Source organism: Hypanus sabinus, chromosome 23 (genome assembly GCF_030144855.1).
Source record: "Hypanus sabinus isolate sHypSab1 chromosome 23, sHypSab1.hap1, whole genome shotgun sequence".
Lineage (NCBI taxonomy): Eukaryota > Metazoa > Chordata > Chondrichthyes > Myliobatiformes > Dasyatidae > Hypanus > Hypanus sabinus.
This window is the reverse complement of record NC_082728.1, coordinates 2,362,610-2,378,663: the sequence shown is the minus strand read 5'-3', so window position 1 is coordinate 2,378,663 and position 16,054 is coordinate 2,362,610.

The following is a 16,054-nucleotide window of genomic DNA, read 5'->3' as shown; positions in this document are numbered from 1 at the left end:
TTGGGACAGTATATTGATCAGGGACAGTTCGCCGATTCAACGTCCTGTAGTCAACACACATGCGCACTCGCCCATTCTTCTCCGTGCCACCACTATTGGGGACGCATAAGGACTTCGAGACTCAGCTATGATCCCGGCCTCCTTCAACCTGCACAAGTGCTGTCTCACGTCCTCAACATCTGCCGGAGCCAGCCGCCGGGATCTCTCTCGGAACTGGGAGTCCTCCGTCACCCGGATGGTGTGGCGAGTGCTTTTGGCGCAGCCAACATCAAACTCGCCCCGAGAAAAAACAGCTTCCATCTTCAGCATCTTCTCCACTAGCCTGCGTTTCCACTCCGGCGACACTGGGGAATCCCCGAAGTTAAAGGCTTCAGCGGTCAGCTCCCTTCGATGCTCCGATCCCTCCCCGTTAGGGGTCCTCACTGGTGCGCTAGACATTACCGTCACCGGGAACAGATGTGCCAGCGGCATTCCCCTCTTAAAGGTGATTTCTCTTGCCGTGGTGTTCCTGACACTTATAGCTATACGCCTTGCATGTACCACCCCTGGTCTCTGCACTTCGGGCCTCACCAGCACCCCCCGCCGGAAATCGTGTCTCCCCTTCAAGATCGTCCGGGGCGTCTACTAACAGGGCTTCTCCCGTCGGCACTCCTGGGAATCTGGGGGTCCCCATCACTAGTGCTACCTCCCCTGGTCGGATCACCTTGGGCCTCGCCTGCGTACACCACACCGTCCCTCGTTTACACTCCGGGTCCAGCCCTTGGGAGGCAACCCCTTCTGAGAACACTGCTCGAAACACTGGATGCACCGAGAGGGTCTCCAGAAAGTCTTCCCCCCCTTTCTCCTTACAAGCTCCCAGGAGCCGTCGCACAACGGGGGAGTTAGTCCCCACCAGGAGGGCAGCACCACCGGTTTCCACCGGGTCAGGACACACCAACACCAACGTCTCAATAGCTTCCGACACTCCCACATTGCCCTCCGAGAACTCCAATCTCACCGATAGGTACCCATCGTACGGGTAGTCACCCTCGCTCACACCCCAAATCTGCAGGGCGTCAAATGGGGTTACGGGTAAATGCTTTAGATTTTGATTGTAGAAAGACCGGTACAATAAGGTCACCTGCGATCCCGTATCAAGAACGGCTTTTGCGTAAATTCCCTCTATCCGTAGACCCACACTGGCACGGGGTCCTACCAGCCCATCCGGAATAGAGGCATGGGCACCCGGTGGTCTTCCGGCTGATCTCTGGGAACGTGTTCCTTTAGTCATAGGGGGGCTTGTCCTCCGCGGGACTCCTTGTCTCTCACAATCCCACCTAAAGTGTTCCTCCTCTCCACAGCTACAGCACGCCCTCGGCCTTCCACAGTCCCGCCTGAAATGCCCCTCTTTCCCACAGTTAAAGCACACGCTGCCTGCCACCTCTCCTCTCCCAGGACGGCTCCTGCTCCCAATCCACTGCACTGATCGCCCCTGAGAGTAGGTACCTCCCCTGTCCCTCCCCTCCAAAGGGGGTTCCCTACTCCCCGGGGGATTGTCATTCCTCTACCCAGCCACCATTTCCTGTATCGCTGAGGATCGCTCCCGTAGGCCCGTGCCCCTTTTCCGCCCCAACGCTCTCTCTTCCTCTCGCACCTCTCTAATCAGTTGCCCGAAGGATGGAGGGGGACCTTTCCTATAAGCCTGCCGGATAGTCCACGCCACCTTGTCCTCCTCCAGAGAGCCACTGAATATCTGACTCATCCTCACGCTAGCCACGTCAGTCGCCTTCACTACCGCCTGGCGCCGCAGCCCCGAGAGCATCCCCTCCATCCTAAATATGTACTCGGAGAGCTTTTCCCCTCTCCGTTGTTCCAGGGGTTGGAACTCTGCTAAAAGCAGCCAGGGTTCCCCTGACAACCCAAACGCTCCCTCCAAAACTTCAATGCATTCCTCCACTGAGGCCTCAGGCTTCTCAGCTTTCAACTCCCGGACGGTTTTTGCTGCTAAACCCCTCAAACTTCCCACCAATCGCTGCCTCTTCTCCTCCTCCGAGCCTGGCCACTCCTCTAACATCAAAGACGTATGCTCGATCCAGGTCTCATAGTCCACCTCCCCATCCGGAGTAGGCTTGGCTTCGGAGAACACCCCCAGCTTCAGCCGTGGCCTCTCGGCCACCCTAACCAGGGAATTAAGTGCGGCTGCCAGCTCCGAGGCTTCCACCCCACCTGGGGAGCGGGGCTTAGTCACGACTCCCTCCTCCCACCTCCCTTTACTAGTGCCGGGCACCTCTCTGGGGTCCACCTCTAGCTCTAACTCCTCCTCCGATGTCTCCTCAGCCTCATCCTTGAAGAAGGAGTGGAGCCCCCACGGCCCCTCCTCCCCCGGTACACTGACCGTCGCCGGCAGTTCCACCGTCCTGACTTCAGCACTCGTACGAACCAACACCCAGCTAGACTCTACCTCTTTACCACACCGTCTAGCTACCAATTCTACCTGCCCAATACCCTTCACTGAACTTAAACCCCTCACTATCGCGTCTCCCGAAACTCGAACATCCACTCCGCTCACTACGCATGCGTACTGCACCGGTACACCTTCAAACTGGCACCAACAAAAAATCTTATCTCTGTCCATCTCCGCTCTGCTGCCTGTGCTTTTCCACAGCCCCTGACAATCCAATCCGGGACGAGCCTCCACAAATGTAACCCTTACCCAACAGGCTGGTATATGTCTAGGGGTAAAAGGAGATCCAGCCACTCAACAACCCACCTCCCGTACACGCAGGTGCTGTGAGAATCGAGTGTTATGCCTCGCGCCCGCCAACAGTAACGAACCCACAACAAATACCGTTATGACATACACTTTAAAGAGTTTACTAAAATTAAAAGAGTAGTAGGCAATACAATATATATATACAAGGAAAAAAACAAAAGGCGCCAACTTATCAAAGTTCAGTCTGTTCAGTGCACTCGTTGGAGCTCAATCAACGAACCAATCGACCCATCGTCACTTGCCTCCGATCTCCACGTCTTCGCCCCTAGGACCACGCCCGGGGGTCTTCCGAGCGGTGCAGCGCACGTCCACCTTCCTCGACCCCTCCCTCAAGTTCCCAGCATCACAAGACACAATGACATTCCCCATTGATTAACAAATGAATACAATTACCATATCAGCCATTCTAAAGAGAAATAACGGCGAGAGAAACACTTATCCGACAAAGAAACATTCCTACTCGTAACAAACCAAAGAGGCCATTTTGAGTAACATACCCAGGACATTGTACACAAACTTCCCTCCACATACCCAATCCAAACTCTCTCCACCCACTGAATCCAAACTTCCAATCACATACTCAATCCAAACTTCCCTCCACATGCCCAATCCAAACTCTTCTCCACAAACATAATCCAAACTTTCCTCCACATACCAAATCCAAAAGTCCCTCTAAATACACAATCCAAACTTCCCTCGACATACACAGTACAAACTTCCGACTACATACCAATCCAAACTTCCCTCCACTTGCCAATCGAAACCTCCCGCCAGATACCAATTCTAATTTCCATCCACGTAACCAATCCAAACTTCTCTCCACATTGCCAATCCAAACTCCTCTCCACATACGCAATCCAAACTCGTCTCCACATACCCAATCCAAACTCCTCTCCACATAACAATTCAAACTCCTCTCCACATACCCAATCCAAACTCCTCTCCACATACCCAATCTAAACTTCCCTCCAGATACCAATCCAAACTTCTCTCCACATTGCCAATCCAAACTTCTCTCCACATACCCAATCCAAACTCCTCTCCACATACCCAATCTAAACTTCCCTCCACATGCCCAATCCAAACTTCCCTCCACGTGCCCAATCCAAACATCCCTCCAGATAAGAATCCAAACTTCCATCCACATACCCATTCAAAACTTCCCTCCAAACACTCAATCCAATCTCTCGACATACCCAATATCAACTTCCCTCCACATACCCAATCCAAACTACACTCCACATGCCCACTCCGAACTCCTCTCCACATACCCAATCCAAACACCTCTCCATATACCTATTTAAATCTTGCCTTGAAACACTCAATCCAATCTTCCCTCCACATACCCAATCCAAACTCTCTCCACATACCTAATCCAAACTTTCCACCACATACCCAATCCAACCTTCCCGCCACATACCCAATCCAAACTTCCCTCCACAAACCAAATCCAAACCTCCTTCCACATACCCAATCCAAACCTCCCTCCACGTACCCAGCCCAATCTTACCTCCTCATACCCAATCCAAACTTCCCTCCACATACCCAATCCAAACCTCCCTCCACGTGCCCAGCCCAATCTTACCTCCTCATACCCATTCCAAACTTCCCTCCACATACCCAATCCAAACTTCCCTCCACATAATAATCTATACTTACTTCCACATACCCAATCTAAACTTCCCTCCAAATACCAAATCCAATCTTCCCTCCATATACAATCTAAACTTCCCTCCAAATACCCAATCCAAACACCTCTCCACATACCCAATCCAAACTAACCTCCACATACCCAATCCAAACTCCCCTGCACATTCTCAAACAAAATGTCCCACCACATACCCAATCCAAACTCTCTCCACATAACCAGTTAAGACGTCCCTTGATGTACCCAATCACAATTGCTTCCACATCCCAATCCAACCTTCCCTCCACATTCCAATCCAAACATCCCTCCACAAACCAAATCCAAACGTCCTTCCACATACCCAATCCAAACCTCCCTCCACGTACCCAGCCCAATCTTACCTCCTCATACCCAATCCAAACTTCCCTCCACATACCCAATCCAAACCTCCCTCCACGTACCCAGCCCAATCTTACCTCCTCATACCCAATCCAAACTTCCCTCCACATACCCATTCCAAACTTCCCTCCACATACCCAATCCAAACTTCCCTCCACATAATAATCTATACTTACTTCCACATACCCAATCTAAACTTCCCTCCAAATACCAAATCCAATCTTCCCTCCATATACAATCTAAACTTCCCTCCAAATACCCAATCCAAACACCTCTCCACATACCCAATCCAAACTACCCTCCACATACCCAATCCAAACTCCCCTGCACATTCTCAAACAAAATGTCCCACCACATACCCAATCCAACCTTTCCGCCACATACCCAATCCAAACTCTCTCCACATAACCAGTTAAGACGTCCCTTGATGTACCCAATCACAATTGCTTCCACATCCCAATCCAACCTTCCCTCCACATTCCAATCCAAACTTCCCTCCACAAACCAAATCCAAACCTCCTTCCACATACCCAGCCCAATCTTCCCTCCTCATACCCAATCCAAACTTCCCTGAACATACCCATTCCAAACTTCCCTCCACATACCCAATCCAAACTTCCCTCCACATACCAATCCAACCTTCCCTCCACATTCGCAATCCACACTTCCCTCCACATGCCCAATCCAAACTCTTTTCCACAAACATAATCCAAACTTTCCTCCACATACCAAATCCAAACGTCCCTCTAAATACACAATCCAAACTTCCCTCGACATACACAGTACAAACTTCCGACTACATACCAATCCAAACTTCCCTCCACTTGCCAATCGAAACCTCCCGCCAGATACCAATTCTAATTTCCATCCACATAACCAATCCAAACTTCTCTCCACATCGCCAATCCAAACTCCTCTCCACATACGCAATCCAAACTCCTCTCCACATACTCAATCCAAACTCCTCTCACATAACAATCCAAACTCAACTCCACATACCCAATCCAAACTCCTCTCCACATACCCAATCCAAACTCCTCTCCACATACCCAATCCAAATATCCCGCCACATACCCAATCCAAACTCTCTCCACATAACCAGTTAAAACTTCCCTTCATGTACCCAATCACAATTGCTTCCACATCCCAATCCAAACTTCTCTCCACATTCCCAATCCAACCTTCCCTCCATATACAATCTAAACTTCCCTCCGCATACCGAATCCGAACTCCTCTCCACATAACCCATCTAAACGTTCCTCCACATAGCCAATCCAATCTCCTCTCCAAATACCCGATCAAAACTCTCTCCACATATGCAATCCAAAATACCCTCCACATAAAGAATGTAAACTTCCTTCCAGATAACCAATCAAACCTTCCCACCACATATCAAATCCAAACTCCTCTCCACATACCCAATCCAAACTCCTGTCCACATACCTAATCCAAACTCTCTCCACCCACTGAATCCAAACTTCCAATCACATACTCAATCCAAACTTACCTCCACTTACCCAATCCAAACTCTCTCCACATACCTAATCCAAACTTTCCACCACATACCCAATCCAACCTTCCCGCCACATACCCAATCCAAACTCTCTCCACATAACCAGTTAAAACTTCCCTTGATGTACCCAATCACAATTGCTTCCACATCCCAATCCAACCTTCCCTCCACAATCCCAATCCAAACTCCTCTCCACATACCCAATCCAAACTCCTGTCCACATATCTAATCCAAACTCTCTCCACCCACTGAATCCAAACTTCCAATCACATACTCAATCCAAACTTACCTCCACTTACCCAATCCAAACTCTCTCCACATACCTAATCCAAACTTTCCACCACATACCCAATCCAACCTTCCCGCCACATACCCAATCCAAACTCTCTCCACATAACCAGTTAAAACTTCCCTTGATGTACCCAATCACAATTGCTTCCACATCCCAATCCAACCTTCCCTCCACAATCCCAATCCAAACTCCTCTCCACATACCCAATCCAAACTCCTGTCCACATATCTAATCCAAACTCTCTCCACCCACTGAATCCAAACTTCCAATCACATACTCAATCCAAACTTACCTCCACTTACCCAATCCAAACTCTCTCCACATACCTAATCCAAACTTTCCACCACATACCCAATCCAACCTTCCCGCCACATACCCAATCCAAACTTCCCTCCACAAACCAAATCCAAACCTCCTTCCACATACCCAATCCAAACCTCCCTCCACGTACCCAGCCCAATCTTACCTCCTCATACCCAATCCAAACTTCCCTCCACATACCCAATCCAAACCTCCCTCCACGTGCCCAGCCCAATCTTACCTCCTCATACCCAATCCAAACTTCCCTCCACATACCCATTCCAAACTTCCCTCCACATACCCAATCCAAACTTCCCTCCACATAATAATCTATACTTACTTCCACATACCCAATCTAAACTTCCCTCCAAATACCAAATCCAATCTTCCCTCCATATACAATCTAAACTTCCCTCCAAATACCCAATCCAAACACCTCTCCACATACCCAATCCAAACTAACCTCCACATACCCAATCCAAACTCCCCTGCACATTCTCAAACAAAATGTCCCACCACATACCCAATCCAAACTCTCTCCACATAACCAGTTAAGACGTCCCTTGATGTACCCAATCACAATTGCTTCCACATCCCAATCCAACCTTCCCTCCACATTCCAATCCAAACATCCCTCCACAAACCAAATCCAAACGTCCTTCCACATACCCAATCCAAACCTCCCTCCACGTACCCAGCCCAATCTTACCTCCTCATACCCAATCCAAACTTCCCTCCACATACCCAATCCAAACCTCCCTCCACGTACCCAGCCCAATCTTACCTCCTCATACCCAATCCAAACTTCCCTCCACATACCCATTCCAAACTTCCCTCCACATACCCAATCCAAACTTCCCTCCACATAATAATCTATACTTACTTCCACATACCCAATCTAAACTTCCCTCCAAATACCAAATCCAATCTTCCCTCCATATACAATCTAAACTTCCCTCCAAATACCCAATCCAAACACCTCTCCACATACCCAATCCAAACTACCCTCCACATACCCAATCCAAACTCCCCTGCACATTCTCAAACAAAATGTCCCACCACATACCCAATCCAACCTTTCCGCCACATACCCAATCCAAACTCTCTCCACATAACCAGTTAAGACGTCCCTTGATGTACCCAATCACAATTGCTTCCACATCCCAATCCAACCTTCCCTCCACATTCCAATCCAAACTTCCCTCCACAAACCAAATCCAAACCTCCTTCCACATACCCAGCCCAATCTTCCCTCCTCATACCCAATCCAAACTTCCCTGAACATACCCATTCCAAACTTCCCTCCACATACCCAATCCAAACTTCCCTCCACATACCCAGCCCAATCTTCCCACCACATACCCAATCCAAACCTCCCTCCACGTACCCAGCCCAATCTTACCTCCTTATACCCAATCCAAACTTCCCTGAACATACCCATTCCAAACTTCCCTCCACATACCCAATCCAAACTCCTCTCCACATACCCAATCGAAACACCTCACCATATACCCCATTCAAAACTTCCCTCGAAACACTCAATCCAAACTTTCCTCCGCTTACCCAATACAAACACCTCTCCACATATCCAATCCAAACTCTCTCCACACACTGAATCCAAACTTCCAACCACATACTCAATCCAAACTCCTCTCCACATACCCAATCAAAACACTTCACCATATACCCATTCAAAACTTTGCTCGAAACACTCAATCCAAACACCTCTCCACATACACAATCCAAACTTATCTCCACATGCCAAACCAAACTCCACTCCACATGCCAATCCAAACTCCTCTCCACATACCCAATCGAAACACCTCACCATATACCCATTCAAAACTTCCCTCGAAACACTCAATCCAAACTTCCCTCCACATACCCAATCATAACATCCCTCCAGATAAGAATCCAAACTTCCTTCCACATACCCATTCAAAACGTCCCTCCAAAAACTCAATCCAATCTTCTCTCGACATACCCAATCCAAACACTCCCACTACATACTCAATCCAACCTGCCCTCCATATACAATCTAAACTACCCTCCACATACCCAATCCAAACTCTCTCCACACACTGAATCCAATCTTCCAATCACATACTCAATCGAAACTTACCTCCACATACCCAATCCAAACTCTGTCCACACACTGAATCCAATCTTCCAATCACATACTCAATCGAAACTTACCTCCACATACCCAATCCAAACACCTCTCCACATACCCAATCCAAATTATCTCCACATGCCAAACCAAACTCCCCTCCACATACCCAATCCAAACTCCTGTCCACATACCCAATCCAATCTACTCTCCACATAACCAATCCAAACTTGCCGCCACATTCCAATACAAACTCCTCTCCACATACTCAATACAATCTTCCCTCAACATACAAAATAAAAACTTCCCTCCACATACCAATCCAACCTTCCCTCCACATTCCCAATCCACACTTCCCTCCACATGCCCAATCCAAACTCTTCTCCACAAACATAATCCAAACTTTCCTCCACATACCAAATCCAAAAGTCCCTCTAAATACACAATCCAAACTTCCCTCGACATACACAGTACAAACTTCCAACTACATACCAATCCAAACTTCCTTCCACTTGCCAATCGAAACCTCCCGCCAGATACCAATTCTAATTTCCATCCACATAACCAATCCAAACTTCTCTCCACATCGCCAATCCAAACTCCTCTCCACATACGCAATCCAAACTCCTCTCCACATACCCAATCCAAACTCCTCTCCACATACCCAATCCAAACTCCTCTCTACATACCCAATCCAAACTCCTCTCCACATACCCAATCCAAACTCCTCTCCACATACCCAATCCAAACACCTCTCCACATACCCAATCCAAACTACCCTCCACATACCCAATCCAAACTCCCCTGCACATTCTCAAACAAAATGTCCTTCCACATACCCAATCCAACCTCTCTCCACACACTGAATCCAAACTTCCAACCACATACTCAATCCAAACTTCCCTCCACATACCTATTCCAAACTCTCTCCACATACCCAGTCCAAAATTCCTTCCACACACCCAATCCAAACTCCTCTCCACATACCCAATCGAAACACCTCACCTCACCTCACCTTAAAGAGGTGGAGGCACTGGCGCTTTTAAGAAATTTAAAAGTGGATAACTCTCCAAGTCCTGACAGGATATTCCCCAGGACCTTGAGGGAAGTTTGTGTAGAAATAGCAGGAGCTCTGACGGAGATCTTTAAAATGTCATTAGAAACGGGGATTGTGCCGGAGGATTGGCGTATTGCTCATGTGGTTCCATTGTTTAAAAAGGGTTTTAGAAGGAAGCCTAGCAATTATAGATCTGTCAGTTTGACATCAGTGGTGGGTAAATTAATGGCAAGTATTCTTAGAGATAGTATTTATAATTATCTGGATAGACGGGATCTGATTAGAAGTAGCCAGCATGGATTTGTGCGTGGAAGGTTATGTTTGACAAACCTTATTGAATTTTTTGAAGAAGTTACGAGGAATGTTGACGAGGGTAAGGCAGTGGATGTAGTCTATATGGACTTCAGCAAAGCCTTTGACAAAGTTCCACATGGAAGGTTAGTTAAGAAGGTTCAATCGTTAGGTATTAATGCTGGAGTAATAAAATGGATTCAACAGTGGCTAGATGGGAGATGCCAGAGACTAGTGGTGGATAATTGTTTATCGGGATGGAGGCCAGTGACTAGCGGGGTGCCTCAGGGATCTGTTTTGGGCCCAATGTTGTTTGTAATATACATAAATGATCTGGATGATGGGGTGGTAAATTGGATTAGTAAGTATGCCGATGATACTAAGGTAGGAGGTGTTGTGGATAATGAGGTGGATTTTCAAAGCTTGCAGGGAGATTTATGCCGGTTAGAAGAATGGGCTGAACGTTGGCAGATGGAGTTTAATGCTGAGAAGTGTGAGGTTCTACATTTTGGCAGGAATAATCCAAATAGAACATACAGAGTAAATGGTAGGGCATTGAGGAATGCAGAGGAACAGAGAGATCTAGAAATAACTGTGCATAGTTCCCTGAAAGTGGAGTCTCATGTAGATAGGGTGGTGAAGAGGGCTTTTGGAACGCTGGCCTTTATAAATCAAAGCATTGAGTACAGAAGTTGGGATGCAATGCTAAAGTTGTACAAGGCATTAGTAAGGCCAAATTTGGAATATTGTGTGCAGTTCTGGTCACCGAATTATAGGAAAGATATCAATAAATTAGAGAGAGTGCAGAGACGATTTACTAGGATGTTACCTGGGTTTCAGCAATTAAGTTACAGAGAAAGGTTGAACAAGTTAGGTCTCTATTCATTGGAGCGTAGAAGGTTGAGGGGGGATTTGATCGAGGCATTTAAAATTTTGAGAGGGATAGATAGAGTTGACGTGAACAGGCTGTTTCATTTGAGAGTAGGGGAGATTCAAACTAGAGGACATGATTTGAGAGTTAGGGGGCAGAAGTTTAAGGGAAACACGAGGGGGTATTTCTTTACTCAAAGAGTGATAGCTGTGTGGAATGAGCTTCCTGTAGAAGTAGTAGAGGCCAGTTCAGTTGTGTCATTTAAGGTAAAATTGGATAGGTATATGGACAGGAAAGGAGTGGAGGGTTATGGGCTGACTGCGGGTAGATGGGACTAGGTGAGGTTAAGGGTTCGGCACGGACTAGGAGGGCCAAGATGGCCTGTTTCCGTGCTGTGATTGTTATATGGTTATATGGTTATATACCCATTCAAAACTTTGCTCGAAACACTCAATCCAAACTCCTCTCCACAGACACAATCCAAACACCTCTCCACATACCCAATCCAAACATATCTCCACATGCAAATCCAAACTCCTCTCCACATACCCAATCCAAACTTATCTCCACATGCCAATCCAAACTCCACTCCACATACCCAATCCAAACTCCTCTCCACATACCCAATCTAAACTTCCCTCCAAATACCCAATCCAAACACCTCTCCACATACCCAATCCAAACTTCTCTCCACATACCCAATCCAAACTACCCTCCACGTACCCAATCCAAACTCTCTCCACACACTGAATCCAAATTTCCAACCACATACTCAGTCCAAACTTCCCTCCACATTCCCAATCCAAACTCTCTCCACATACCCAGTCCAAACTTCCTTCCACACACCCAATCCAAACTCCTCTCCACATACCCAATCGAAACACCTCTCCACATGCCAATCCAAACTCCTCTCCACATACCCAATCGAAACACCTCTCCACATGCCAATCCAAACTCCTCTCCACATACCCAATCGAAACACCTCACCATATACCCATTCAAAACTTCCCTCGAAACACTCAATCCAAACTTCCCTCCACATACCCAATCCAAACATCCCTCCAGATAAGAATCCAAACTTCCCTCCACATACCCAATCCAAACATCCCTCCAGATAAGAATCCAAACTTCCTTCCACATACACATTCAAAACTTCCCTCCAAACACTCAATCCAATCTCTCGACATACCCAATATCAACTTCCCTCCACATACCCAATCCAAACTACACTCCACATGCCCACTCCGAACTCCTCTCCACATACCCAATCCAAACTCCTCTCCACATACCCAATCCAAACTCCTCTCCACATACCCAATCCAAACTCCTCTCCACATACCCAATCCAAACTCCTCTCCACATACCCAATCCAAACTCCTCTCCACATACCCAATCCAAACATCCCACCACATACCCAATCTAAACTTCCCTTCACATACCCAATCCAAACTCCTCTCCACATACCCAATCCAAACATCCCGCCACATACCCAATCCAACCTCTCTCCACATAACCAGTTAAAACTTCCCTTGATGTACCCAATCACAATTGCTTCCACATCCCAATCCAAACTTCCCTCCACATACCCAATCCAACCTTCCCTCCATATACAATCTAAACTTTCCTCCACATAGCCAATCCAATCTCCTCTCCAAATACCCAATCAAAACTCTCTCCACATACCCGATCCAATATACCCTCCACATAAAGAATGCAAACTTCCTTCCAGATAACCAATCAAACCTTCCCACCACATACCAAATCCAAACTTCCCTCCACAATCCCAATCCAAACTCTCTCCACACACCCAATCAAACCTTCCCTCCACATACCCAATCCAAACTTCCCACCACATACCCAATCCAACCTTCCCACCACATACCCAATCCAACCTTCCCTCCATATACAATCTAAACTTCCCTCCAAATACCCAATCCAAACACCTCTCCACATACCCAATCCAAACTCCCCTGCACATTCTCAAACAAAATGTCCCTCCACGTACCCAATCCAAACTCTCTCCACACACTGAATCCAAACTTCCAACCACGTACTCAATCCAAACTTCCCTGCACATACCCAATCCAAACTCTCTCCACATACCCAGTCCAAAATTCCTTCCACACACCCAATCCAAACTCCTCTCCACATACACAATCCAAACTCCTCTCCACATAACCAATCCAAACTCCTCTCCACATACCAATCCAAACTCCTCTCCATATACCCAATCTAAACTTCCCTTCACATACCCAATCCAAACTCCTCTCCACATACCCAATCCAAACTCTCTCCACATAACCAGTTAAAACTTCCCTTGATGTACACAATCACAATTGCTTCCACATCCCAATCCAACCTTCCCTCCATATACAATCTAAACTTCCCTCCACATCCCGAATCCGAACTCCTCTCCACATACCCCATCTAAACTTTCCTCCACATAGCCAATCCAATCTCCTCTCCAAATACCCAATCAAAACTCTCTCCACATACCCGATCCAAAATACCCTCCACATAAAGAATGCAAACTTCCTTCCAGATAACCAATCAAACCTTCCCACCACATACCAAATCCAAACTTCCCTCCACAATCCCAATCCAAACTCTCTCCACACACCCAATCAAACCTTCCCTCCACATACCCAATCCACTCTCTCCACAAACCAATCCAAACTTGCCTCCACATACCCAATCCAAACTTCCCACCACATACCCAATCCAACCTTCCCTCCATATACAATCTAAACTTCCCTCCAAATACCCAATCCAAACTCCCCTCCACATTCTCAAACAAAATGTCCCTCCACGTACCCAATCCAAACTCTCTCCACATACCCAATCCAAACTTCCCACCACATACCCAATCCAACCTTCCCTCCATATACAATCTAAACTTCCCTCCAAATACCCAATCCAAACACCTCTCCACATACCCAATCCAAACTACCCTCCACATACCCAATCCAAACTCCCCTGCACATTCTCAAACAAAATGTCCCTCCACGTACCCAATCCAAACTCTCTCCACACACTGAATCCAAACTTCCAACCACATACTCAATCCAAACTTCCCTCCACATACCTATTCCAAACTCTCTCCACATACCCAGTCCAAACTCCTCTCCACATACCCAATCGAAACACCTCTCCACATGCCAATCCAAACTCCTCTCCACATACCCAATCGAAACACCTCACCATATACTCATTCAAAACTTCCCTTGAAACACTCAATCCAAACTTCCCTCCACATACCCAATCCAAATATCCCTCCAGATAAGAATCCAAACTTCCTTCCACATACCCATTCAAAACTTCCCTCCAAACACTCAATCCAATCTTCCCTCCACATACCCAATCCATACTTCCCTCCATATTCCCAATCCAATCATCCCTCCACATACCCAAAACTCCTCTCCACATACCCAAACTAAATTCCACTCCACATACCCAATCCTAACTTATCTCCAAATACACAATCCAAACTTCCGATCACATACCCAATCCAAGCTTCCCTCCACATATCCAATCCAAGTGTCCCTCCGCATAACAATCCAATCGTCCCTCTACATACACAATCCAAACTTCCCACCACATACCCAATCCAAACTTTCCTCCACATAACCACTCCAAACACCTCTCCCCATACCCAATCTGAACAACTCTCCATATACGCAATCCAAACGACCCTCGAAACGCTCAATCCAGTCTTCCCTATACATACCCACTTTAAACTTCCCTCCACATGCCCAATCCGAACTCCTCTCCGCATGCACAATCCAACCTTCCCTCCACATGCCAATCCAAACTTGCCTCCAGATACCAATCCAAACTTCCCTCCACATATCCAATCCAAACTTCCCTCCACATAGCCAATTCAAACTCCTCTCCACATACCCAATCCAAACTCCTCTCCACATACCCAATCCAAACTCCTCTCCACATACCCAAACCAAACACCTCTCCACATACCCAATCCAAACTCCTCTCCACATACCCAATCCAAACTCCTCTCCACATACCCAATCCAAACTCCTCTCCACATAGCCAATTCAAACTCCTCTCCACATACCCAATCCAAACTCCTCTCCACATACCCAATCCAAACTACCCTCCACATACCCAATCCAAACTCCCCTGCACATACTCATACAAAATGTCCCTCCACATACCCAATCCAAACTCCTCTCCACATACCCAATCCAAATATCCCGCCACATACCCAATCCAAACTCTCTCCACATAACCAGTTAAAACTTCCCTTCATGTACCCAATCACAATTGCTTCCACATCCCAATCCAAACTTCTCTCCACATTCCCAATCCAACCTTCCCTCCATATACAATCTAAACTTCCCTCCGCATACCGAATCCGAACTCCTCTCCACATAACCCATCTAAACGTTCCTCCACATAGCCAATCCAATCTCCTCTCCAAATACCCGATCAAAACTCTCTCCACATATGCAATCCAAAATACCCTCCACATAAAGAATGTAAACTTCCTTCCAGATAACCAATCAAACCTTCCCACCACATATCAAATCCAAACTCCTCTCCACATACCCAATCCAAACTCCTGTCCACATACCTAATCCAAACTCTCTCCACCCACTGAATCCAAACTTCCAATCACATACTCAATCCAAACTTACCTCCACTTACCCAATCCAAACTCTCTCCACATACCTAATCCAAACTTTCCACCACATACCCAATCCAACCTTCCCGCCACATACCCAATCCAAACTCTCTCCACATAACCAGTTAAAACTTCCCTTGATGTACCCAATCACAATTGCTTCCACATCCCAATCCAACCTTCCCTCCACAATCCCA